This window comes from Tamandua tetradactyla, chromosome 3 (assembly GCF_023851605.1).
Source record: "Tamandua tetradactyla isolate mTamTet1 chromosome 3, mTamTet1.pri, whole genome shotgun sequence".
Lineage (NCBI taxonomy): Eukaryota > Metazoa > Chordata > Mammalia > Pilosa > Myrmecophagidae > Tamandua > Tamandua tetradactyla.
This window is the reverse complement of record NC_135329.1, coordinates 78,563,402-78,590,350: the sequence shown is the minus strand read 5'-3', so window position 1 is coordinate 78,590,350 and position 26,949 is coordinate 78,563,402.

The window sequence follows — 26,949 nt, the reverse complement described above, 5'->3', positions numbered from 1 at the left end:
ATGCAGCAATAAAGAAACTAATACAATGAACAGCTATTACAGCTTTGAAGGTGATGACAAGTGGAGGAGCAGGAGAGTAAGAGTGACCTCCCAATGACCCTGACCCTTAATGAGCCTGCTCTTTGGGTGTGGCTGGAACTGGGGAACATAGTGAGGTATCACTCCTTAATTGTGTTATATTACAAAGCAAAAGGGAGATGATCTTGGGGGGGAGGGGCTAATCTAATCACATGGGCCCTTTAAAAGCAAAGAGTTTTCTCTGGTCTTGGCAGCAAAGAGAAGGCAGGGATTCCAAACAGCAGTGGGGCAGGGTGAGTTAATACAGCACTGCTGTATTAACTGGTCCAAAGATGGAGGCACAAATGCCAAGGAAGGTGAGCAGTCTTCAGGAGCTGAGAGCCACTAGGAAGCAGGGCCCTCCATGTTGTAATGCCAAGGATGCAAACCAGCTGACAGCCTGAATGAGCTTGGAAGCAGATTCTCCCCCAGAGTCTCTGCTAAGAGCACAGTTGGCCAACTCCTTGCTTTTGGCAGGGAGGATCCTTGGGCAAAGAACCCCAAACTGCTTGGTCTCACCATGAGATACACGGACATACAGCACCGTGAGATGATTAGTGGGGCTGGCTTAAGCCAGTAAATGTGTGGTCATTTGCCTTGCAGGAATTAGACAACCAGTGCAAGGATAATGACAAGAACTTTGGGGAAGGGGGTGTCAAAATAATACTTTATAGTCGCTAATCCATATTGAGCAAATCCTGTCTACCATGCACTGAAATAAGTAGTTTGCTTGAACTAGCTTTATAATCTCTCCACGGTGATGCAGACACTCTTATGGCCACTGCTCTAACATTGAGGAGAGGGAAGCTAAGACTGATCAGGCAACTTGAACAAGGTCACACATCTAGCAGGCTGCTGAGCTGGGCTGGACCTCCAATTGTGTCCAACACAGGAGCTCACATTCCCAACCACTGGGCAATATGAACCAGTTCTTGTCTTCATGGGAACTTTAAGACCCTGAAGTTGAAAGTGACAAGCATTACATGGGGCCTCCAGGGAAATTACGACAAGACTTTGGAAGGATCCTGGGCTTCTCTGAGGGTGCTGGTAGGAAGGGGTCTTTATTTGGGGAAACTGTTCCTAAGGCACTATATTTCAAACTACAATTAAGGATTCTCTGTAAGAAGTGTTTTATTTGGGCAGATAATCAAGATGTATCAACAAAGTTCCCTGAGGGAGGGGAGGAAAATTATGGAACTATTAAACCTTACCATCAGGGAAGCCCCTGATACTGTGTCAAACTTTAGGGAAACCCAAATCAATAGGTCATGCCCTTGATCATGAATCTTACTCCTGTGAAGCTTATGTAGGTAGCAGAGAAGCTTAGACGACCTATAGGCATGCCTATGAGTTGCTTCTGGAAGACCTCTGTTTTGCTCAGATGTGGTCTCAGTCTCTCTAAGCCCAATTCTGCAAGTGAAATCATTGCCCTCCCCCCTACCTGGGACATGACATCCAGGAATGAAAGTCTTCCTGGTGATGTGGGAGATGACTCCCAGGGATGAATCCAGACCTGGAACTGTGGGATCAAAAATTCCATCCTGACCAAAAGGGTTTAAAGAAGTGTAATTAATAAAGTATCAGTGGCAGAAAGAGTTCAAATAGAGTCGAGAGGCTACTCTGGAGGTTGCTCTTACGCAAGCTTCTGGTAGACCTCTACCTGTTATGACCTGCCAGCCCCCAACCAGGGCCTTTCCAGCCAATCCTAAAGAACACCTAGGGCAATATAAGATTCCACAAGGGTTCCAGGCACTAGAGTAACTTTCCAGAAACCTGCAACCTCCAGATGGGTCCCCAGTCCAGCTAAGTCCTGAAATCTAGCTCAGCCTCTCCAGAACATCAGATAGTTCCATCTCCCTATGCCATATTAGTGAGAGATTCTTCCAATAGCAAAAATTTAGACTTGCCATAACCCAGAGAACCCCAAAGAGAGGTACGGAAGGTCAAAGGTGATGGTGGAATTATACATAGAAGATAGGCCTTAACAAATGAATATGAATGTTGAATCATTTAATTGATATCTATTTTAGTCTCCAGTATTTTAGTGCAGCTAGAAGTAAAAACCTAAAATGTTGGAATTATAACCCATGTCAAAGTCTAAAATACGTTCTACAACTAATCATGGTGCTATGCTTTGAAATTTATAGCTTTTTTGCATATATGTTATTGTTCACAAAAAAAGAAGGAAAAAAAGTCAATTGTGATGATGGAAAAGTATTTAAACCCTCTAGCCTCCTATATTCTGGAGCAACTAGAAGGAAAAATCCTATGACAAACTCTGGGATCTTTCCTGTAACCACTTTATAAAGAATGCTTTGAAAACTACTGCTTTTTTTTATTCCTTTGCTTTGTATATATGTTATACTATACAATAAAAAAAGTTAAAAAAATTTGTCTGAGAATTTTCATTTTTATAGTACATCAAAAACCCTAGTATGCCCTGTACCATCTAAATTTTCACTGTGTGACTGAGCCCTGCCTACAACTTTTGGATGAGGATGTGAGTATGTTTTGTTTGTTACCAAGAAGTGTTTCTTTATCTACTTCAGACTAATGGAAAAAAACGACCATATTGGATATGAGACATAAATGATATCTTTATGCCAGATAGCTAAAATGCTATCTTCTTGACCAGATGTTCAATTAGAGATAAATTGGTATTCCTAAAAATGCACAGAACTACTGAGAAGCTGAACACAAAACAGCAAACAGGCCACATAATAGCTGTTAACACAGTCATATTGCAAGCAGTGGACAAGTTGAAGGAAAAACAATATCATTATCATGTTAGTGTCCTTAAATTGGATTCTAATTGTTATATGTCTTGTTTTGCATTTAATCTGTAGACATATTTCACTGTATACTTCTATAAGGGCAATAGGCATGAGAAAAATATCCCAAATTATGTGGATGGAGATGTTCAGGTAATGATAATTTCAAGGACTGATCAGGGTCTCCAATAATTGTTGTCATAGGAGGTTTCCAGGTCTTAATGATGAGTGAGGGAGATGGCTCTAGGCACAGGTCAAGGAAAGTCGAATATGTGGCCGTGCCCTCAGCACCTCCTCTCCTTCACTAGAAATATGTCTTCCTCCTGCTTGATAAGGACCCAGGTTCCTCTCACATATCCAACTGAAGGGACAATGGGATGGCAGTCAGTTGGGCACAGGGTGGGCTGCAGGGTGGGAGGGCAGAGGAGTAGTGACAGTGGGGAGGTCAGGGTGCTCAGAAGGAAGACGAGCTGATGATCCATTCCTTCCACCAACACACCTGCTCACATAATGGTTCCCAAACTCTCCTGGACATTAAAATCACCCAGGGAACTTTAAAAAATCACAATGCAGAGCTCACATCCTACACCAATCACACTGGAATTTATAGGTGGTGGGAATTAGACCCCGGTATTTTTCAAGGTGATTCCAATGTGCAGCTGCCTTTTGAAACCACTACGTACCCTCTCTCTCATTTCTAACATCATCTGACTTTGCTCAGGCATCGCCCCTGCACTAGTCACCCATGGATGGTAAGGCTCTGGAGCCCCTGCACCCAGGCTCGAGGATGACATAAGCTGATCAGGGCTGGGCAGTGACCTGGATGTTCTAGTTGGTCCAGGAATAAAAACATGACCTAGAGGTGGGTCCAATCAGACTGAAAGGAAGGACTGAGTTTATGAAAAGTAGTGCTCGCTCGCTCTCTGTCTCTGTGATCAAAGAAACATTTATCTCAGATTGCCATTTTGATCCATCTTGCAAGTGCAAGGGAAACAAGACTTCAGCTAAAATCATTAAGTAACAGGGCACAGAGATGGAAAGAACTTTCATTCTTAAAGGACAACGCTGAGTTGCTGATACAACCCGCTTTGGCTGTGACTTGGGGGATGAAGTCAGCCCGAGGAAGCCCTGCAGGAAGGTACCAGGAGGCATAAATATTCCAACTCCATACCCTATGTGTTTTAGTTTCCTATGGCTGGGTAACCAAGTTCCACAAACTGGGCAGTTAAAACAGTAGGAATGCACTGTCTCACAGTTCTAGATGCCGGAAGTCTGAGATCAAGGGGTCTACAGGGCACACTCCCTCTGAAATATGCAGTGTAGAATCCCCTTTTGCCTCTTCCTAGCTCCTTCTGGTGGTTTTTTTGCAATCCTTGGGGGATTCCTGCAGCATTTCAATCTCTGCCTCACTCATCACATGGTCCTCTTCTGTGTTCATCTGTGACTGTGACCAGATCTCTTCTTATAGGGCACCAATCATATTGGGTTAGAACCCCACCTAGTTTGGTGTCATCTTAACTAATCACATCTTCAAAGATACAGTTTCCAAATAAGATAAGATTCACAAGACTGGGGGTTGGTGATCTGGCATATCATTTGGGGGACGCAATGCAACCCATGACCCCTGTTCCTCTGACTTCTCACCTCTGCCCTTCATTGCCTGAGCCCAACTTGGAGGTGGAAGACCTGGACCCTCCATGATGAATTCCACACAGGGCAGACGCCAGGGCATGGATCCCAGAGGAGAAGGTTTAGGAACTAACAAGAAGTATCCAGTATACTTGTCTACCCAGTGTTCAGCAGTCTCTCTGTTCTTAGTAACACAACTACAGTTGATTCAGGGTTGAAATGTGCCCAGCTAAATTATGGCATGTCCCAGCCTTTCTTCCAGCTGGATGTGGCAATGGTCCTATGTTCTCATAAATGGTCATGTGTGGGACTTCTAAGAAGGTTTTTTAAAGGGAGCTGACTCAGGTGAGGGTTAGACTCCTTTCTCCTTTGCTCCTTCTTCTTGAGAGGTCTGGAATGTGGACATGATGGCAGACCTTGGCTCATGAATTGGCTTGGAGGGTGGAAACCAGTACTTTAGTGCTTGACCAGAGGCCAGAAGGAACCTGAGCTTTCAGACCCAGAAGACTTCTCGTCAGCCATGCATGATGGGTCTCTTTTTATGTCACTTGTATCTAATCCTAACTGATAAAATTTTTCCTTTTGGCAAGATGCCAGGTGACTCAAATGCTCTAGAATTGGCATGAATTTTTATAGGCACTCCATTTTTGATGACTCACTCTTCATCTCCCACCTCCTTCTATGTCCTTTCTCATCCATACAAATCTGACCTTCCTATGGCTCCTCCCTTCCTTCAGATTACAGTTTTCCCTTCTTCTACCCATGTGATGGCTGTCACTATTTTAACAGTTGTTACAGACATAACATAACCTATTTTATTTTTTTAACTTGCCTGGATAAACCACTCTGGATGGATAAAAGGGCCCAAAGGCATGAGATAGAAAGAAAGAGTACAGGAGGAACTAAGGCCATTTCCGCACAGGAAGGAAAGGATGGTTTAGGGGTAGAGTGAGAGCAGCAGCAGAGACAGGGGAAGAGAGAAGTCATCTGCCTGCTCTATGAGTGGCTAATGATGCCTAATAGTCACTGATAACTTAGATAATTATGAAATGCTTACTCTGAAGGTGTGTAGGACAGATTTGATGGCTGCTCTCATGGAACTTAGAGTAGAGAAAACAGATGGTGAACAAAAAAAATGTCTCTCCCCATTGATGCTGAGAGTTAGGCAGGAATATAAACACATCACAGTGTCAGAAATTAATGGAGAAGGGGGTGGCAGCTTCAACCGAGGTTACCAGAGGAGGCCTTTCTGAGGACCTCATGTTGTAGGAAGAGCAGGATCCCATGAAGAAGGCATGGACTTAGCAGTTTGCTGAGGCAGGGGAGGGAGCCCAAGGGCAGATTCCACCAGGGCTCCCCATCGACCACCAGAGCTCCCCACATGCCAGTGTCTCCCTGTGCCAAGGGCAACCCACAGGCCAGAGGTGCCCAGTTTCTGGTTTTGTTGTGCTTGTTCACTTCTGAATAGAGAGGAAGATCAAAATTGTGTTCAAACAGAGTAACATACTTTCTAAACTTAGGAAATTAAAGTTCTCTTGAGCATTTATGAAGTCTGAGCCATGTTTCTCCTTGGTGAGTGTCGAATGCTGGGAAGGAACTTGGAGGCTATCCTGGGAGTCTCAGGAAGTTGTTAAATGCCTTCAACCCTCACCCTGTTATTTTTGGTACTCAATGATGTACAGTGAGATGAGAGGATTAGGGAAAAGGAAAGAAATCTCTTTTCTTTTTTTTGGCTTGACTTAGCCGAAATAAAAAAAAAACATCTGATCTGAACCCAGCAGTCAGCAAAGTGACTTCCTTTCTAATCAGCTCTCAGAAAGCTTCCACATTCAGGTCTCTGGGTGACAGTTTCTGTGGGAAGTGTGGCCCTGGACCTTCTCTTCCCTCCCCTTGGTGGGTGAAGCACAAGCAGAAAGGGGAAGGCAGGCAAAGGGTGAGTGGCTTCCAAACTTCCGGACTCACTCCCAGGTTTGGTAAATTATCTCATTCTTCTCCTTAGATCACCAGTCAGGAACTGGAAGGTTTAGACAGGAAATATAAACATAAAAACTGTGATTAAAAATAGTGTAAGGTACAGAAACATTGGGACAGAGCACTGATTTGAGATGTATTAAATCCTTGCTGCTACCATGCTGGCGTTTATAAGCTCCTGAAGAAGAGATGCCACCCCACCTTGTTAGAGGAACCTTAATCCTTGGGCAGCTTCATTCCTCTTCAGATACCAATCTGCAGTTCTATTTTAATCATGTTTCTTCTTGAACTCCAGGATTGCAGAGTGGGATCAAAACATAAACCTATACAATGTGTGCATTTTAAACAATATGAGAAAGAAATGGATACCTGCTGCCTGAGAGTATTTCTGATTTCTGATCATGTGACCATGATCTGACCATGTTTTACTGTATGATTGAATCATTTAAGAACCCTACCCAGGCATTGTCTCAAGTGTCAAAGGGCAAACGTGCAGCCCATGGTCCTTGGTCCCTCATAGTCCAGTCCTGCCCAGGTTCCAGTCGCTTCCACCCGCCACATACCCTGGACCTGCCAGGCTGGCTTCCCTAGTCACTCTGCACTCCATCTGCACCCTCGGCATGGGCTGCCTCTTCCCCCACTCTGCACATTGCCTATCCCTTACAAACACCAGCCACAGGCCAAACTGCAGGAGTTTCTAGGATAATCCTTCACCACATGTGTCCCCACTCTTCACTTGACTTCACATCAATGAGTCACTGTGAAGTCTGATTTTTACCTTCTCATGGATTTTTATCCAGATTGTCTCCACAAGAAACAGGTCCCAGGGGAGTGGCTATCTTTCTGAAATCTGGTCCTTGGACTCCTGGGTGTGCAAATGTTCAAATCCTGGGGTTTGGATGCTTTATGCAAGGTCAGCTGTGAAGGTCAGGGCCTTTTTATTAATGCACTGCCCTGGACTTCCTTGATCCATCTTCCTTTGTGCTCATGACTGAGGCATTGGTCTGCTCAATGGAGAGAAAAAGCATGCTGATGTTTTCTTTGTCCTTATCTGTCTGTTCTAATTAGAATAGCCCTCAATAATCATATATATGACTTTCATTTGGATAGGGATAATCATGCAAATCTCCCAGCAGTAACAATTATAGTTAAAGTGTTATGATTGTTGAACAGCTGCCCTGTCCAGGGACTGCACTAAGTGTACTCATTACCTATACCCCTTTAATCTCACACAAAGCATGTGAGGTGATATCATTTTCATTCCACTGCTGTCAATGAAATTGTATGGCTCTTTGGTCTAAAAGCAGAGAGACCGTGAAGTTAGTGGGCATAGCTTGAGAGTTAGCCATGCCACTCACTGGATGTATGACACTGAGCAAACTGGTTAACCTCTCTCAGTCTCAATGTCCTTATTTATTAAATGGAATGATAGTTTGCTTTGGGTGTTAATTGAGTGGTGTACAGGCTTTGGCTACTATTACCTTGGTTATTCCCAGGTAAATTGATTTGTGGACAGTCACAATGCTAGTAAATGGAAGATTCAAATTAATAGTTGACTCATAATAACCTTTTCCTTTTGTCTTATCATTTATAGTTGAACAAGCAATTTCATATTCATTATCTCCTTTGAGCTCCACAAAATCAAGAGGTGTAGGGATTCTACACTGCTTTACAGATGGGACATGGAAATTCACTAAGGGAAGTGACTGGCTCAGGTTTATGTGGATAACAAGGAGCCAAGTCAGGACTTAAGTTCAGGGCTGTGATATGGCTTAGAGGCATGGCAGCCCACTCCCTGCTCTAAGTGTCACTGCAAATGGGAGGTGCCATCCTGCTTTCTGCATTATATTTTACTACCAAAATAAATCTGACCAAGACGTTCAAAGGAAGCAGTATTCCAGTAAGCTGAGGGTTATGCAGAAGTAAATATTTTTCAGTCCCTACTGCAGTAAAGCATACTAATTCAGCTGTTACTAAGTAGAATAAAAGTAGTCCTATTCTCTCCTTCAGTCCTGACCCAGGAATATCATTTTGAAGATGTCAATTCTACTCTCACTGGCCAGCAGAAAGGGGTAGGAAGAGGGACAGGTAAATGGCTGTCTCCTTCTCCCTTGGTTCCCCAAATTTCTTTTATCCAATGTCTCCTACTGCCATCCTGTCATTTTTTTCCTGTTTATTTCCTAAATATGGAATTAGGTAAAGCTCCCAGCTAATCATAATCTCCTTGATAATGATCTATCTAAATTAACCGATCCATTTAGATCATGCCAGTAAATCCTTAGTGAAAGCATTTAATATATTCTGCAATAGGTGAGCCATTTTTGTGGATGCTCCAGCCCCACAATGACATGCTGAGCTCCTCTCTCTGCAAGTTGGGTGGGGGTGGGGTGGGGTTAGGGGTAAAGAAGCAGAGAAGGGAACAATGCCTTCTCTGATAATTGACAAATCTTTTTCTTGTGTATCCACCCATAACGCCTACCATAATTCTTTCATCAAACATCTACCCAGAACCTACTATGTTACAAGTCATGCTGGAGATATAGAAAACACTTAAAGACCTCATTTCTAAACTTATTGGAGAAGTTGGAGATCTCTTCTAAGCTAAGATTCTAACTGTGAGTTAGGTCCTTCCAATCAAATGCAAACATAGATTTCTGATTTTGGGGGCTGTTTCTGTGGAAACCTGAGGTCGCTCTGAACTAGCCTTCTAGTGCACATTCCCTAAGAATATGTGCGGCTGTACTGATGTCTTCTTTATTTGGACACTGTACAGCCTGTGGCTCCTGAGAATCCATTCATTGCATTCTTGTGTGTTTGGGGTGACTAACTATCTCATTTTAGCAGGGACTGAGGTGGCTCCTGGAATACAGGAATTTCAGTGCCTGAAGCAAGAAAGTGTCAAGCAAACTGGGACAAGTCAGTCATTTGACATATGTCCAGAGATGGTTTCCACAGTGTATGCTGATCATTTCCTGCCCAGCTCCAATGATGGCCTTAGGTTTCAAATATCCCCTGGAGTTACTTCTGGAAGCCCAATTTAGCACTCTCCCTCTGCCCTTCCAAATGTTTCACAAATACTAAGTCCCTCTTGTTAAATATTTTCTACTAAAAACTAGTGACTTCCATTTCCTGTACTGACCTTTGCCATAACAATACAAAAACTTTCCAAAGGACAAATTTGGTATGTGGTTGCCAGTCTGCAATCTCAGCAGAAATTATCATGGAGGGATTATAAAATGAACAGGATGGGGGAAGGCAATAGATAAGCCTCCCTCTATGAATTTTTTCAATTTTCATAACCCAGGGATATACTTTCTTACTTAGGATTTCTTTTCTTCTTAAGAACCTGACATATATGATTGCATCTACATCTGCCCCTGAATAATTGTTGCTGATCTTTGAGGTTGGATTTTCAAGCAGCTGGAGTTCAGAGACATCTGGACCACGCTTTCTGGAATGTTTTCCTTTCATGCCATGGTAGAGCCATCGATAACTCTCTTCTCCCCTGCCTCCAGGGAAGCAGATGACTTCACAGGGTTCTCAAAACCAGAAAACAAAAATAAGGACAAACCTGACATTAACAGCTACCATTCAGGAAAACAAAGAACATGGCTTGCATACTCATCTTGGACCTTGAGCTTCAGAAACAGCTTGCCATGCCACCATTCTCTTCTTGAAAATTAAATGTTTCATTCATTATAAAAAGTCTGATAGTTCAGCTGAGTAATCAGAGGAAATAAAACTCATCCTTCAAAACTAGCTTGTCCAAATAAGGGTATGTATAGACACGGAGCTCTATTTTCACAAAGCCATACTCTTTCCAGAGACTTTCAGACCTTCTGTACCTACACTGTTTTCTCATAAATGTGTTGTAGGAACCTCTTGGATCACTCTTCCAATTTTTTAGTTCCTTCCCTATAATAGAAAGTGCATTCATTCGCTTTGCCATGTGATCTTACAGGACCTATTAGGTTTCACAAAACATATTTCCCTGCCTCATTGATGTTTGCCTTTACCATGTGACATGTTTTGGCTAATGGAGTGTTATCAGATGTGACATGAGTAGAAGCTGTCAATGTGCATTTGTGATCTGCCTTATTCTGTGTTTCTGCTTTGGCTCATGAAAGGACCACACTCTGAACACACCTGGCCCAAGGAGGAGCACAAGTAGACATTGGGGGAAAAGAAAACCTGGCTCTTACCTGGAGGGAAGCCCAGTTGATACCAGTAGAGCCAAACAGAGCCACCACTCATCCACAGACCCTGAGGGTGGGTAGGGAAGAAAATTTATTGTTTAAGAAACAGAGATGCTGCATTTGTTTGTTACATAATATTATTGTAGCAATCATGGCCTAATATGGCATTTAACTATGTCCATAAAAACTTCCATAGCATTTCTAATAGCATGCATGCACAAATAAGTGGTAAAAAGTGTTTATCATAGGGCCTGACCATTGCAATTACCCCATAATTGTCAGGTATTATTGTTGTTCTCATCTCTTATTTCATTTGTCCCTAGTGTCAAACATTTAGGTAGTTACTTTAATATTTTAAAAATATCATTAAAAGTACCCTTGTACTAGAGTAACTTGCCAGAAACCTACAACCTCCAGAAGGGTCCCTGGTCCAGATAAGTCCTGAAACCTAGCTCAGACTCTCCAGAACATCAGATAGTTCCATCTCCCTACCCCATATTAGTGACAGACCTTTTCAACAGCAAAAATTAAGGATTGCCATAACTCAAACAACCCCGATGAGAGGGATGGAAACATCAAAGGTAAAGGTGGAATTATACATAGAAGATAGGACTTAACAAATGAATATAAATGCTGACTCATTAAGTTGATATTTCTTGTAGTCTCCAGTTTTTTAGAGCAGCTAGAAGTAAAAATCTAAGATTGTGGAATTGTAATCCATGTCAAAGTCTGAAATATGTTCTACAACTAATTGTGGTGCTGTGCTTGGAAATTTATAACTTTTATATAAATATGTTATTGTTCACAAAAAAGAAGGAGAAAAAGTCGATTGTGATGATAAAAAGTATTTAAAACCTTAGTCTCCTACATTCTGGAGCAGCTAGAAGGAAAAATCTGAGAGGATCACATGGTAGCCCATGACAAACTCTGGGATCTATCTTATAAACACTTTTCAAAGAGTGTTTTTTTTATTTCTTTGCTTTGCATATACGTCATACTATACAATAAAAAAGTTTAAAAAGAAAAGAGAAAAAAATTATCCAGGTCCAAACATTAGAGTTGCTTGAATAATTTTTGCCATTTTGGTGAACTATAAACATATAATTTATATGTATAATATAATATAATATAATATAAATAATATTTATAAATTTATATAATTTATAAACATAATTTATTTGAGTCTCTTACAATTTAGAATAATTCTGTATGTATTTACATATTTTTCCATCTCCTTTTCCAAGTCTATTTCCCAGTTTTATTGTGTTTTTTACTTTGTTAATGATTTATTTGATTATTATTTTACATATTTTAGTTATAAGAATTCATTAATATGTATATGTGAAAACGTATTATTTTAATCCGTAATTTGCCTTACATTTTTTGTTCCTTTAAAAAAACAGAATTTTAAAATTAAAAAAAAAGTACCCTTGTAGTCTGGTCTTTGGACATATGCTTAAGAATTTGCTTGGGATAAAATCCGACTAGGACTGTCTGTTCCCAGTACCTATGAGATAACCCATTGTTATGTGTGCATTACTGTTTGAGACATAGGTGAGTTGGTGAGCTTCATTTCTCTCTAGAGCTGGATGAGGAGATTGATAGAAACATCTTGACATGGGGAGTGCTCCATGAATTCTGCAAATGCACAATAAGTTATGATTTTTTTTTCCTCCCAAAGTAGTATGAGCATTATATGAACCCTTTTTCTCTTAAGTGATGGAAAGTGGTATAACTAATCCAACTATGGATATTATTGAGTCTTTCATTTCTGTACCCTTAAAACCTAAAAAATGCTTCATTCTTTAGGGCAGTTATTGATTGTGCATAACTGTGTTTGAGTAAATTTTCCTGGTCCCCTACAAGAATTATTGTGATACTTTTGCTTTTCAAAACTACCTTGCGTGTATAATATATTAAGAATGCTTACTAGGTGTGCAGCAGGAAAGTAAATGGCCTAACAGCCAATAATTCTGGTAGTTTTATTAGAGAAAAGATGGGCAGAGTTTAGGATAGAAGCACAGTGGCCCCAGGTGATGCAATTAGAGGTTAACTAATTATCCAGCATGTATTGATTGAATATATGCTTAGTCACAAAACTTTGTGTAAGAAAATGGCCAAGAGGTACAGGTGACTTGTAGGTTAAAGTCTCAGCCACTGCACATGTCAGGCGAGCCCACTTCCATTAGATCCAGTCTCACTTATCAAGATAACTTTGAGCTTGGGGTGGGTTAGCTCCGGGCTGACCCAGGACCCTTCATTAATAAACATTAGAGCTGTCTTTAGTGATCACAAGACTCTAAAGTTGAAAAACTGGATATCCAGATACAAACGAAGGTCAGGCACAAGGTTTTTACAATCACAGGGCAAAAGATAAGGGCTGTACATTATTATCAGGGATCAAGGCAGCTGGGTTACAATTTATAGATTTCAGATATTTCCCTCTGTCTACTCCAATATACGAGAAAGCAAAAAGGAATATCTATATAATGATTCAGTAATCAAAATCATCACTTGAACATTGATTTCTCAGTTACATTCTGTTTCATCACACCTTCTTGAATAACACTTGGAAAGTTCTTTATGGCATTTTGGTGGGGAAGTCAATGCTTTGCTCCCAGTGGCACCCCCAGATGTAGGGACACCTCCTGGCATCTCTCAGGTGATGCAGCTGTCTCATGTTTGTCTCATTTTGGTATGGTCCAGAGACTGCACAGCCCTTTCCATGGAGGCAGTACAGTGGGGTTGTGAAGGGGATTCTTTAAGTCCATTTGCTTGGACTTATATTTTTATTAAGTGACTTCCTAGCTAGCTCTGTGACCTTAGGTAATTTATTTAATCTCTCTGTGTGTTGTGGATTACCTATACAGGGAATGGTGTTCACAGTAATATTTATATTTCATTGGGGTGATTAATGCATGGAAAGCACTTATAGGTGTTCCTAAAGTGTCCCTAGCAGATTTCAAGGGTTCAGTAAACATTTGAGAATTCTCTTCTGGTTACTGTTAGACTCTGGGTCCCAGGCTTGAATTACCCCTTGATGGGCATGAATTAAAGGGAAGCCTATTTTATGGCTTCTGAGCTTTCATACAAATATGAAGTTTTTTTTTATTTTTTTTTTTATTTTTTTTTTTTTTAGAGAGAGGGAGGAAGGGAAGGAAAGACAGAGAGAAGGAAGGAAGGATGGAAGGAAGGAAGGGAGGAAGAAAGGGAAAGATCTTTAAACATTTTCTTGTTTTATTATATTTTGTTTGTTTGTTTGTTTTTTACATGGGCTGGGGCCGGGAATCGAACCGAGGTCCTCCGGCATGGCAGGCAAGCACTCTTGCCCGCTGAGCCACCGCGGCCCGCCCGAAATATGAAGTTTTAATTGAATCCTGAGCATACAAATTCCAGGGTCACTATTAATTGGCCAATTAGGAATAATCTTTTTTAATTGTTTTGAAGTTTCATGAGAGGGGAGTGGTAATACAGGAAAATACCTCTTCCTGTATTTGGTTATAAGAAAAGTTTGATTTATCAAATAACTCCAATCAAATAAAGTAATTAAGAATTATTTATTTTTGTATATATCTACATATATTTACACATGCACATATATGTATATGAGTAGGAGGGGAGAGGGAGGGTGAGGGGGAGAAGGAGGGGAGGGTGAGGGTGAAGTGGAGGAGGAGGGAACCTCACAGCTTCTAGCATTAAACTATTGGCTATTTGGAGGCAGAATTTATCTTGTGCTGACAGGATCACCAACACATCTGGAGGAAAAAATTGGGGTGAGGATTTTCCAAGTGTGCTAATGACATGCAAATTGTTGGGATAAGACAGAAGACAAGGTAAGGTCAGGAAGGCCTGGAGCTTAATTGATTTGAGTTCTAGGAAATGAAGGCATTGGGCAAAGGCACACATGCCAGATTATCAGCTAGAACTGTCATTACAGGTTTATTAGAAGATGAGGTGCAAGAAACAGACCTGAAAACAAGTCAACAGAGAGGATGCTAATTGGTCCACCCCCAAGTTCAGTCTGAATCTATTTTCTCTTACAGGCATCCTTCTTCTTGTTTTATTCTGTTTGGAACAATTAGAACTGTAAACTAGCACCTTATTAAATTCCCTTTTTTAAAAGCCATTCTTTTTCTGGTATATTGTATTCTGGCAGCTAGCAAACTAGAACAATGGGTTTTGTTCCAAATTAGTTGTTGATAACATCTCTTGACTATTCTGGGTTTGTGTGGCTTCCATGTGCTCCCCCACATTCCCATCTTCCTCTACAGGTACGAGGAGGCAGCATCACTTGTTCTGGGTAAGAGGACATGTGACATTTGTCACTTCTAGGATGAGGTGTGGTAGTAATAAACCAGGTGCCTGCTCCATCTATCACCTGTCTCCACTCCTGCAAGGACCTTGCAGGCCACTTGCCTGTGATATACAGCTATAAACAGAAAATCACACTACCCACATGATGTCAGATGTACCTGAGAAATAAACCTTAAAAGTCTCAAGGTCCTGAAAGTCCAAAGTGCACTGTGGCAGCTGACATGCCCTGACTAATCCAGAATGCCCCTTCCTGATGCCCTTTTCCAAGCTTCTTCCAGCTAGTGTAGGTGCTTGCTTTTAAAAGCCCAATATCTAAATATCCAATATTTAGCCCAATATCAGCCCAGTCTAAAGGATATAATTTCTGTGCTCGATCCAGTAACTAGAGTAGAGGGGAAGATACATTATTCACCAGGTTCTAAAATAGTCTTTGTATGTTCACAGTGGCCTAGTTCCCAAATCTGATGTGGGTGGGGTGGGGATATGGAGCTCCGTGGGCTTGGTTTGAGGTGATGAATTATGTCACATGAGTGAAGCAGATGGAATAAATCATAAGAAACTATCACTGACTGCACTTTGAATACAGCTGGAGTTAGAAGACTGACATTTCACACATCTTAAATTAAGAATAATGGGTCCTTCTCTGACCATTTGCCCAATAGGTAGAAAAAATATCAAAGCTGAAAGTGGCTTTAAAAATGATCTACATGAATTCCCTCAGCTTAAACCAAACATTTATTGAGAAGTCTCTGAACTGCGTTGGACCCTAGTAATCCAGAAGTAAATTAGACAAAGTCCCTTTTCTCAAGGATCTCATATTTTAAGTGAGAAACTAATGCAGAAATGGACAAAGTAGATGCATCTACTAGACTTGTCCAGAGACGCACATAGGAGTATGCAGGCAGAGCACTGAGCTCATCTTGAGGGTTCAGAGAAAGCTTCCTAGGAAGAGGATAACTCAGATGAATCATAAAGGCTGATGGCAAAAAAATATATATGGAAAGGAGGTTCCATGTCAAGGGACTTATATAGAAAAGATGTGAGAGTGTGAGATTGTGGTGTATAAGGGAATAATAAATATATCAAAGACAAATATTTTGTTAGCTGTGTGTCAGAGATTGGTCTAAATTCTTTCTACATGTTGGCTCCATTGTGTTTAGGTAGATAGCACTAGTACATGAGGTGGCAGATGGTGATGTACCAAGAACGTATGACCAGAAGAGCAACCTACTTGTGGAGGTAGGAGGCATTCTAGGTCAAGTTGTCAGTAAATGGAACATTTTCTTAAAGGGCTTCAAAGCCATAATTATATGATACATATGATATCAAAATAGGATTATTAAATTAGTGGATTTAGAGGAAAACATCTTAGTCATTAAGATGAATGAAAACACAGGCAAAGGAATGAAAAGCATGTATGAGATTTCATTCTTCCAGCAACAAAATGTAAGTGACTAATTGTGTGATGTATCTAAATATGTGGGGGGAGGATGGGAGGAGTTATGTAAGCATCATGATGGATAAGCCTCCATGAAAACAGTCCATCCTCATGCAAATGACATGGAAACAAATACATGTGAAATTAATATAAACTACACATGAAAAATTACAAATTAAGCAAAAACAGAGAGAAAGCCAATGGAAGCAAGAAGCCAAAAGCAATTAAACCTACAAGAGAAGGGAGAGACCAGTGGATCACGATGTGTTTTGCCATGTGGCAGAGGTGCCAAGGACTGCAGGCAGCTGGCTTTCAGGAAGAAAGCATTGCCAGATTGTGCCTTGATTTGGACATTTTTCTCAGCCTCAATATTTGAGGAAATAATGGCTTAAGATTTCCCAACTCTTAAGAAAAACATAAACATACATATCTAAGAAGTGCAACATACTCCCAAACAGAATTAGTCCTAGTGGACCTACTCTGAGACACATACTAATCAGAATGTCAAATTCCAAAGATAAAAAATTATAAAAGTTACAAGAGAAAAAACATTTGTCCCATACAAGGAATCCTTAATAAGAATAAGTACCTATTTTTTATCAGAAACCATGTAGGTGAGAAGGAAGTGGTATGATATATTTAATGTACTGAAAGAGAAAAACTGCCAGACCAGAATTCTTTATCCAGAAAAACTGCCCTTCAAACATGAAGGAGAGTTTAAAATATTCACAGATAAAACTGAGAGAGTGCTTTAATAAGAGACCTGCCCTACAAGAATTACTAAAGGGAACTGTACAGGTTGAAAGGAGGAGACAGGAGAGAGCAGCTTAGGAATGTATGAAGAAATGAAGCTCATCAGTCAGGACAACTGAAAGGCTGGATGCAATACCCAGCAGTGCTGTATCCTCTGCATGCCCTACGTTTTAAGTTCTGTACATGTCAGGACATGATTGAATAAGAAAAAGGCACAGTTTCTGATAATGGACATGCAAAAAAAGTAAAGTGTTAAGGTGGGGGAAAAATAACCTAGAGAAGGAAATCAGAACAATATGGGAGCAGAGAACACGTAGGCTATTTAAGCTAAGTTGGTATCTTTCCAAATTAGTAGGTCATAGATGTAGCTTGTGAAATGTAAACTCCAGGGTAAACTCAAATAAAGTATTTTTTACAAATACAGAAAAAGACGTGAGGGAAGGGTAAGACATCACAAAAGATCAACTATACAGAAAAGAAGTTTAGAATAAAGGAAAAGAGAGGGGGAATTTAAAAAGTTATGGCATATGAAAAACAAAGGACAAAATGGCTGATAAAACTACTGCCTTAATATTCTGAATGTTACCATATTAAATTCCCCCAATTAAAAGATACAGATTGGAAAAATGGATAAAAAGGCATAATCCAACTATTTGGTGTTTGTAAGAGACTCATTTTAAACACAAATACACAAATAGGTTAAAAGTGAAAGGTTGGAAATGGTGTTCCATGCAAATAGTAACCAAAAAAGAGCTAGGGTTGTCATGGTCAGGTTCATGTGTCAACTTGGCCAAGTGGTGGTACCTGTCTGTCTGGTTAGGCAAGTGCTGGCCTATCTGCTGTGATGAGGACATTTCATAGAATTAAATCATGATCATGTCAGCTGCATCCACAGCTGATTCCATTTGTAATCAGCCAAAGGGGAGTGTCTTCTGCAATGAATGATGCTTAATCTAATCACTGGAAGCCTTTTAAGAAGGATTCAGAACAGACAGGCTCTCTTCCTGCTTTGGCTGGTGAGCCTCTCCTCTGGAGTTCATCCAGACCCTCCATCAGAATTGTTGGCTTCACAGCCTGCCCTGCGGATTTTAGACTCTGCATTTCCATGGTCCTGTGAGACACTTATATAAATTTTATATTTGCCAGTGTTTCTTGTTGATTGTTTCTCTAGAGAACCCTGACTAATACAGGTAGCTATACTAGTATTAGACAAAACAGATTGTACTTCAAAAGCCATTATAAGAGACAAAGAAGGACACTGTATACTAACAATAGGGGCAATACACCAAGAACAAGCAGTGATTAAAAATATTGATGAAATTAACCATGGTGCCTGTTCTAGTTTGCTAGCTGCTGGAATGCAATATACCAGAAATGGAATGGCTTTTAACAAGGGGAATTTAATGAGTTGCTAAGGCTGAGAAAATGTCCCAATTAAAACAAGTCTATAGAAATGTCCAATCAAAGGCATCCAGGGAAAGATACCTTGGTTCAAGAGGGCTGATGAAGTTCAGGGTTTCTCTCTCAGCTGGAAGGGCACATGGTGAACACAGCATCATCAGCTAGCTTTCTCTCCTGGCTTCTGGTTTCATGAAGCTCCCCGGGAGGCGTTTTCCTTCTTCATCTCCAAAGGCCACTGGCTCGTGGACTCTCTGCTTCATAGTGCTGCAGCATTCTCTGTTCTCTCTGAATCTCTCTGAATCACTCATTCTCCAAAATGTTTCCTCTTTTATAGGACTTCAGAAACTAATCAAGACCCACTCAAATGGGTGGAGACATGTCATCTCCTAATCCAGTTTAACAACCATTCTTAATTAAATCACATCAACCAGGGAGATGATCTCATTACAGTTTCAAACATACAGTATTGAATAGAGAAGTATGTTTAAATATCAAAGAGAAGTAGGGATAATAATAAGTGTTCATAAGCAATGCTTCTGAATAAAGATCTCAATCAAAAGAGGGAAATGTTAAGAGAAATAAAAGAAAACAGAATTTCTATGGGTAAAAGATTTAAAACAGAGTCAGGAGATCATTCTGGAAGTTACCTTTAGACAGGTCTCAAGCAGATATTACAAACTGCCAACTTATGCAAAGCTTCAATCAACGACATTACTCAAAACCCACTGACATGCGACACTATAAAACAAACCATAAGATAAGGAATTCGGTTAATTTTCTTACCTGAAGGACAACTGGAGTACCCCAAATATCCACAAACCACAAACAACTTGCCTAATCTTCTTTTCCTTTAAAAACCCTTGCCCGAAAATACCAAGATGGGGCACAATTTGGATTTCTACCTGGATCTGTACTCCCTGAATTGCAACTCTAAGACCTCCAATAAATGCATTTCTTGCTTTGCAGCTTAGTTTGTTATTTCTCAGTTGGCAGAGGAATGAGGACAAAGTCAGTACATGAAAGCCATTTAATTTTCACTAATGGAATTGGTAATCATTTCCATCTATCATCTTAACTATCTTTTATTTAATGGATGTTTATAAAATCACTTAAGCATCTAGGAAACTTTTCACATTTACTAGACAACCTCTTGTCAAATAAAAACTATACCATCGATCTTGAGCTCACAGAATGGCCTGGTTTGTACCTCAAACTGTGGGTTTACTGTGTTCAGTAAGGAATAGCATTCACTCACCCTTCTGACCTGTTTCTACACAGGGAGGGGTGAGTTACAACTGTTCTGCTTGCTCTATCAGAAAAGGCTGCAACAGCTACTTATCACCAAAGCACCTGGGAGTCCTTGTCTCTGTCCATCTGCAGATCACTTGGCGTGATGACCCTTGATGACATACCACACCTGTCCTCTTCACTGGTTTGCCCAGGGCCCATGTTTCCTCAGTGCTGACAAGAGGCCTCACTCTTCTTCATACCCAGTTAAACTCCTTTCTTTGGCTTCCCCATCCTCTGAAACTGAGAGCACTGGACATCCCACCAGACACAGACCCTGCTGTCATGTCAGTATTGTCACTGTAACTCATTCAGGCTCCAGGTATCCAGCCATCAGCCCTGGCAGCACCTGCAGACATAGCCAGGACCCAATCACCACGTGGAGTCGAGTGCATGCCAGACCCTCTGATGGTGTATTTTTATTTTAATCAACACTTGGACTGGCAAGTTCGCCGAGCTCACTTTTCAAACATCTAGGTCAACCATGGTTGAACATGTAAGAAGCTGCACAGCTGAATACGGCCACACCATCTCTCATGAGAATTCTAATAAGACAGAAAATGGTGTATCAAATGGCTTTGCCAGTGATAGGATTACCCAATGAACAGCCCTGCTTCTGCAATTCAAACCAATAGTGAATCCCTTAAGCATAGAAGAACAGAGTTTGGGAGGTACAGGTCTGCTTATCGCTGAGAGCAATGGGACTATCTCCCTGGAGTTAGGTTTCTGTTACATCTGTGATCTCAAAATCAAGCACCATGCCAGGTGCATAGTAGGCATAAGATACATGTGGAATGAATGAACAAATAGAAGCTACTTTCTTTTGACTCACCCTCACTAGCAAGTCTGAGGTTGGAAAGGAAGTACATTTGTCATTTTAAGGAACAGTCATAAGACTCCAGATACCGTAAAATGATTTGTTCTTTTCTTTGCGCTGTTTGGCTTAGACAGGTAGTGTTGGGGAAATATAATTAAAAGCAAAATTTCTTTTCCCAACCCAGAAAACCTCTTTCCAAAGATAGAAGAGAAAGAAAAATAATTTAGCTATTGAACAAGCATTAAGCCAGAACATTATGGATCGCAGGCAATGTGCAGAGGTTGCAAAAACAGAAAAACAGCTTACTCTAAGTGGATGCAACCCATCACACATAGTCTCAAGATATTTTGGAGTCAGGTTTCTAATTTGGAGCCAGGAGACCCCTGGGAGTTAGGTTAATTTTGCCCAGGAAACTGGGAGACACCAGCGATAGATATCTTCCTTGAATGCATTACAAAGAAAGGTATTACTTCCTTGGGTCTCTTCTGGGTTAGTGAAATTTGTAAGAGGCTCATTCGACCTTTTTGAAATACACATTTTAAAGGACAAAGAAAAAGAGAGTTTACAGTTACAGGCTTTCTAGAATAAATGAAAAGAGACCGGAGGGAATGGAAATTTCCTTATGTTCAACAGAGAGAATTAAGCCCTTCATTATCATTATTTCAGTCTTTTTTCTCAGCAAATCCAGGGCCAGCCAGCTGTTACCAACTCAGAGGTCCTTGAACTTGAAGGTACATCAGGGTGGCCTGGTGTGCTTGCTTAAACAGAGTGCTGCCCAGCCCTGCCCTCCCGCACACTTTCTGATTCAGGATTCCCGGGCAGGGGCTGAGAATCTGCATTCCCAACAGGTCTCTAGGTGACACTGGTTGCAGAGAACCACTGGCCTAGAGTGTTATTTCCTTGACTCTAACAAGTCCTACTGCTGCTGGAGCACCTCGGCCTAAAGTAATCACACTGTCCTTAACTCTAAATTTAACAGTCTGTTACGAAACAGCCTTTTGATAGACAATTAAACACATACTCCTACACAAAACTGTAAACAGCTAGCACTTATTGAGGATTTCTAGGTGGTAAGCACAGTTGTAAGTATTTTATACACATGAACTCACTTCACCCTCATAATGAACTTATAAAGCATGTACTAATATCATCTCAGTATTATATAGAGGGGAATGGAGGCAAAGTGACACTGGATAACTCTTCAAGGTCACACAGCTAGTGATAGAGTCAACCTTCAAATCTAGGTTACTTGACCCTGGGGTTTTAGCCTTTAACAGCTATTTTTTGGTGGCAGCTGGAAATGTTGGTCAACTTGTAATTGAGAAGTTCAGATTTAAGGGATGATTTTGATTGCTGAATAAGTATATAGATAGTCCTTTTTACTTTAGGGTATATTAGACAGATGGAAATCTCTGAAATCTCTGAACTGTAATCCAGCTGCCTTGATCTCTGATAATGACGCATAGCCCTTATCTTGTGCCCTGTGATTATAAAAACCTTGTAATTAAACTTCACTTGTACCCACTTTATCTGGTTTTTCCAACTTTAGAGTCTTGTGATCACTAAAGACAGCCCTTCATTTTATTAATGAAGGGTCCTGGGTCAGCCCAGAACTAACCGGTAGTTAGTCCACCTCAGTGGCTGATGGATGAGAATATCAGTGGCATTTTCACATGGAAGAAAATCAATGATGAGATGACCAGCAAAACATGAAATTGCATTTGTCACCTTTGTGTTGTGGGAACACAGCTACTGATCCCAGCTGATTTCAAAGAAGGTGATGTTTCAGAACCTGTAAATGTGTGCTTTTTGTGGTATAGTTTGTGCCTTTTTTTTTTTTTTCATTTTTGTTTTGTACCGATCTTTCTCATACGTGATTTTTAGATCATCCTGCCTGGTTGGGTAAATGCACTAGCAATATTTTGTTGGCACCACCAATATTCTAGAGACTATCCTTGGGGCTTATGCATATTTGTTCTCACTTACTAGGTATTTAAAGAAGCTATAGTCATCCTTCTACTTGAAAATGAAATTGCCTACTGCTGCAGCTCAGATGTGAACAAAACAATCTTTATAAACCAAATGCCCCTACTGAGGACAGTCGAGAGTCACACAACCCCTGAACAAGGAACTTACTCCATCCAGCCAATCCACAAATCAATTATGAGAGGAAAACAACAAAGCAAAAACCATCTGATAAACAGAATCCTGATCCATAAATGGCAAATGTTCCATGTTCTATACAATCATTTCGTTCTGTAACTTTCTATAAACTTGTTTGACTGAACTATGTCTGATTCCTTTTACCTTCTGTGTTGGAGATGCTGGGAATCAAATCACACATAAAGCTATGAATTCGCATTCCTCAAAATGGGTGGCATCTTCTGGAAAAGTGTCTGCTGCTCTGATGGTACCAAGGCATTTCCCTGACCCCTACCTGAACGGAGAAAGGCAGCTCGGTGCAGTTTTATGGGGTGTGAGTCCTGGGCTAAGGCATCCTACACCATTGTCCAGGTTCACCCTCTCTCCCTGCAGCTTTGGCCAAACATCTGCTGTCTCTAAGACTCCCTTCCCTCATCTTTAAGATACACATCTCTGAAATGTTTAGTCATCCTGTGAGCCTGGGATGACTAACTGAGGGCTTAGCATAGTAAAGGGCTCAGAAGTGCCAAGTACTTGGGGAAGTGCTCTCGTTTGTGCAGTGTGCTTTCTGAACTTAGTGGAAGTGGGACTGTCTGGGAGGCCACTCTTCTTACCTCCATACCAAAGCCAAGCTGGCCACTCACTAACCAACCCACGTATGTCCAAATTGAATTTGGAGCCCTGAATCATTCTGTGAATCTTTCAGGAAATCTATTGAGTATACAAAGTAAACCCAAAGCCAAAGGAAGCATTGGCTTTGCTCTTTTGCTTTATATCCCTGAACTCTGCCTCACCTGCTGCAAGAGTGGGAGCTGAGCTATCAAGGGGAAAAGGCAATATAACTGCAGGAAATCTCAATCCCTCCAGGAAGTGTCCTGTAAGAACTGTCATCACCAAGAGAGGGCCCCCTTCCTGCAGTAGGGGGTAGAGTCCAAACATCCTGCTCAGACTTTCATATCCTGCTCATTATTTAACAGTTGCAGAGCTGGAGCTAGGAAGACCTGAAAATGGGATCCAGGCTGGCTGTTCTCGGCACCTGGCAGGTGATGTGTAGGGAGGAGAGCTGGGGAACTTACTTGGTTAGTAGAAGAAAAGAAGGGAAAACAGGAGAGGAAAGAGAAGTCTAGGTGATTCTCATTATTTGCAGCAATTATGTTGCTGAAAGTCACCATGGACTCTTTATTAGCAAACCCTGAACCCCTGCTCCTGAGGGGAGGTTGGGGTTAGGATGCCACTAGCCCCTGGCCACAATTTGTCAGTTGATTGCTGTATAGCCAAGTTCTATGCGTGCTTCCATTTAAATACTCATTATTTAATAGCTATTGCTGGCTCATTGACATTGAGCTCCTGTCTCATGGGCCTGGATGAAGCTGATGTAAGACAGGCTGTCTCCATAAGGTGCATCATGACCTTCTCAATCCAGGAACCACAGGTACCACTTCTGCACTGTGTTTGCTGACCATTGTAAGCAGCGGAATCACTGATACAAAGCACAGAAATGAGAAAAGCATGCACTAAACATACCATGAAAAGGACTGAACTGAGAGCTGAAATCACAAGGCAGAGCACAGCCCTGTCTGAGATCAGCTGAGAAGGTGTTGGGTTACAGACCAATTTCAGCAAGTGCACATTTGCTACAATGGGACTTGTGTCCACCACAAAGCTCACTGCACTGCCACTGTCTGGGGCCTCCATTAGGACCCCCCAAGCAGCAGAGCCTTAGAAAAGACGTATTTCTATGTAATCCTGGAGAGGGAAGGAGGGGGGAGTCGGGGGAGAGATAGAAGCCTACATAAAGGACCCTGGCATGTGTCTCCATGCAGCTGAGGTTTGTGTGTGCCCACTCTGTGTTCCTAACTAGGTTATGAGCTGGATCACATCCCCAGGCACCTCAGACCATGTTCATCTTAAATGTGTCTCACACTCATGGTGAACTCCAGAGGTGAAGCAAGGACTGCTCGATTCTTAGGCAACACTAAGGGATCCACAAAGCCTGTGTGGCATGGGAGCTGTGATCAGGCCACAGGGGTGGGGACCTGGGGGGGTGGGAAAAAAAAGCTGAAAGAAGCAAGCTGAGTGACAGCACTCCATTCCTGGGGTTCTGTCCTGTGTTTCTAAAACAAAGAGCAGAGCAGATGGAGTCCTATGATCTGTCTAGCACCTGAGCTCCCTCCACCCTCAGCTGACCCTCTTCACCTTCTTTCTGAAGCCATCACAGACTGAACTGATTTCTCAGCGCAATTGGGTCACATGGCATGAAGCTGGGAGAAAGCTGCCAGGGGCTGCTGGCTCTCAAATTAGCAATCCAGGGGGAGGAAATGAAGCAGGAGGTGCAGCCTGCTGTGGGACTGGTACAGATGCTGAATCGCCACCGACTCCTTGACAGCATGCTCATGTCGGGCCAGCAGTTTTTTTTCTCCCTGTAATCATGCCTCCTACTTCCAAGACGGATGTGGATGCTTCCCTGGGACTCCTAAAACCAAGGGGGACTCTGTGCCATGGCATCAGCTATTCTTATTCATGTCAGCAGCAAAGGCAGATTATTAATGTCCTATAAATATTAGTGCTCAGAAGCCAGACACCAAAGAGAAGCCTACCCAATCCCTGTGGCTACAAAGCAGGCTCCCAGAAATTCCTCTTTTGACATCACTGTGGAAATTGAACAAACATCTTAAATGAGCTATAAGTCAGACTCACCCAAAATATAAATAATTCACAGTAAAATTAATGTACCCCAGAGGTCAGTTTCTGATTAAGATGGCCTCCAATAATCCAAAACTGCCCTTCACCCTTCCCCTTTGCCCCCCCCCCCCCTTTATTTCCCTTTATTTCTTTTTCTTTGCTCTTACTGGGACTGGTTCAACTTTCTTACGTAATCAGCAAATGTCACTCACATGCGTTTTTTCTTTTCTTTTTTCTTTTTGTTTCCTATATGCATTTTTACTCTTTAGGTATGCAGCCTCATCTAAGCCCCTGGAAGGGAATTTTTTGCTTTGAGGCAGGCCATCTTCAAAATGCTTAAGAAAAGTTTCTGAAGCAGAACAAATGCCCAATGAATTGGCATGCTTTTAAAATAGCCCCATTGAGGGATGAAGTGGAATTTGTCCTTTCCTTCATGTTACTGTCATGCATTCTCTCATTCTTGAATATTGAGCTTCAAAGCATGAGGCCCCCAAATCAGGCTAAAACAAATATAAACTGATGATGCATCTCACCCAAATTGAGCTGGTGGGTGATGAGAGCAGTGATGGGTAATTCCAATGTGTAAACTGGGAGCCTGCAGTTTAGAAAAGGCTCCCTGTGTTACCCACCTGTTTCTCACATGGCCTTAGAAGTCAGAATGGGCTGTTCTCGATATTTCTGTTTCCTGCTTCCCCCTCCTTTGAGCCATGGTATGCAGGAGTCATAAAGTCACTTCTAGATCTATCCCTTACCATCAAGTTGTAAACCGTCTACAGCCTCGGTTTCCTCACCTGTACAGTGGGAACAGGTGCCACTCCTGCTCCACAGCGGAGGCCTGCAGAGCAGGTACACACATCCGAGCACTGGCAAGGCTGCAGGATCAGGGGCTCCCACCAGCAGCCTGGTGAGTTTCAAGGTACCAGCTGCCTGAGCTTCCTAGGCCTGCTGTAACAAAAAGCCATGACAGGATGGCCCCAAACCACAGAAATGCATTGTCACATGGTTCTGGGGGCTGGAGTCCAAGGTCAAGGGGTCAGCAGGGCCCTCCCACTCAGAAACCTATAGGGCTCCTTCCTCACCTCCTCCCAGCACCTGGTGGCTGCGACCATCCTTGTTGCTCTCTGGCTTGTGGCTGCCTCCCTCCAACTTCTGCCTCCACCTCCAACTTCACGTGGCCTTCTGCCCATGTCTGTCTCCAAATATCCCCCTCCTTATAAGGACACTAGTCATTTTGACTAGGGCTTACCCTACTTCAGTTTGGCCTCATCTTAATGTCCTCAAAGATCTTATTTCCAAATAAGAACTCATTCATAGGACTAGGGGGTTGTACTTCAACATATCTTTTCGGGGATCACAATTCAACCCCTCAGAGTTTGCCCTCTTGCCCCCCAACCCAATGCCCTTCCCACATACATTCACCCCATCACAACATCCTCCCAAAGTTTAACCCATTTCTGCATCAACTTTAAGGCTAAATTCTCACGTAAATAT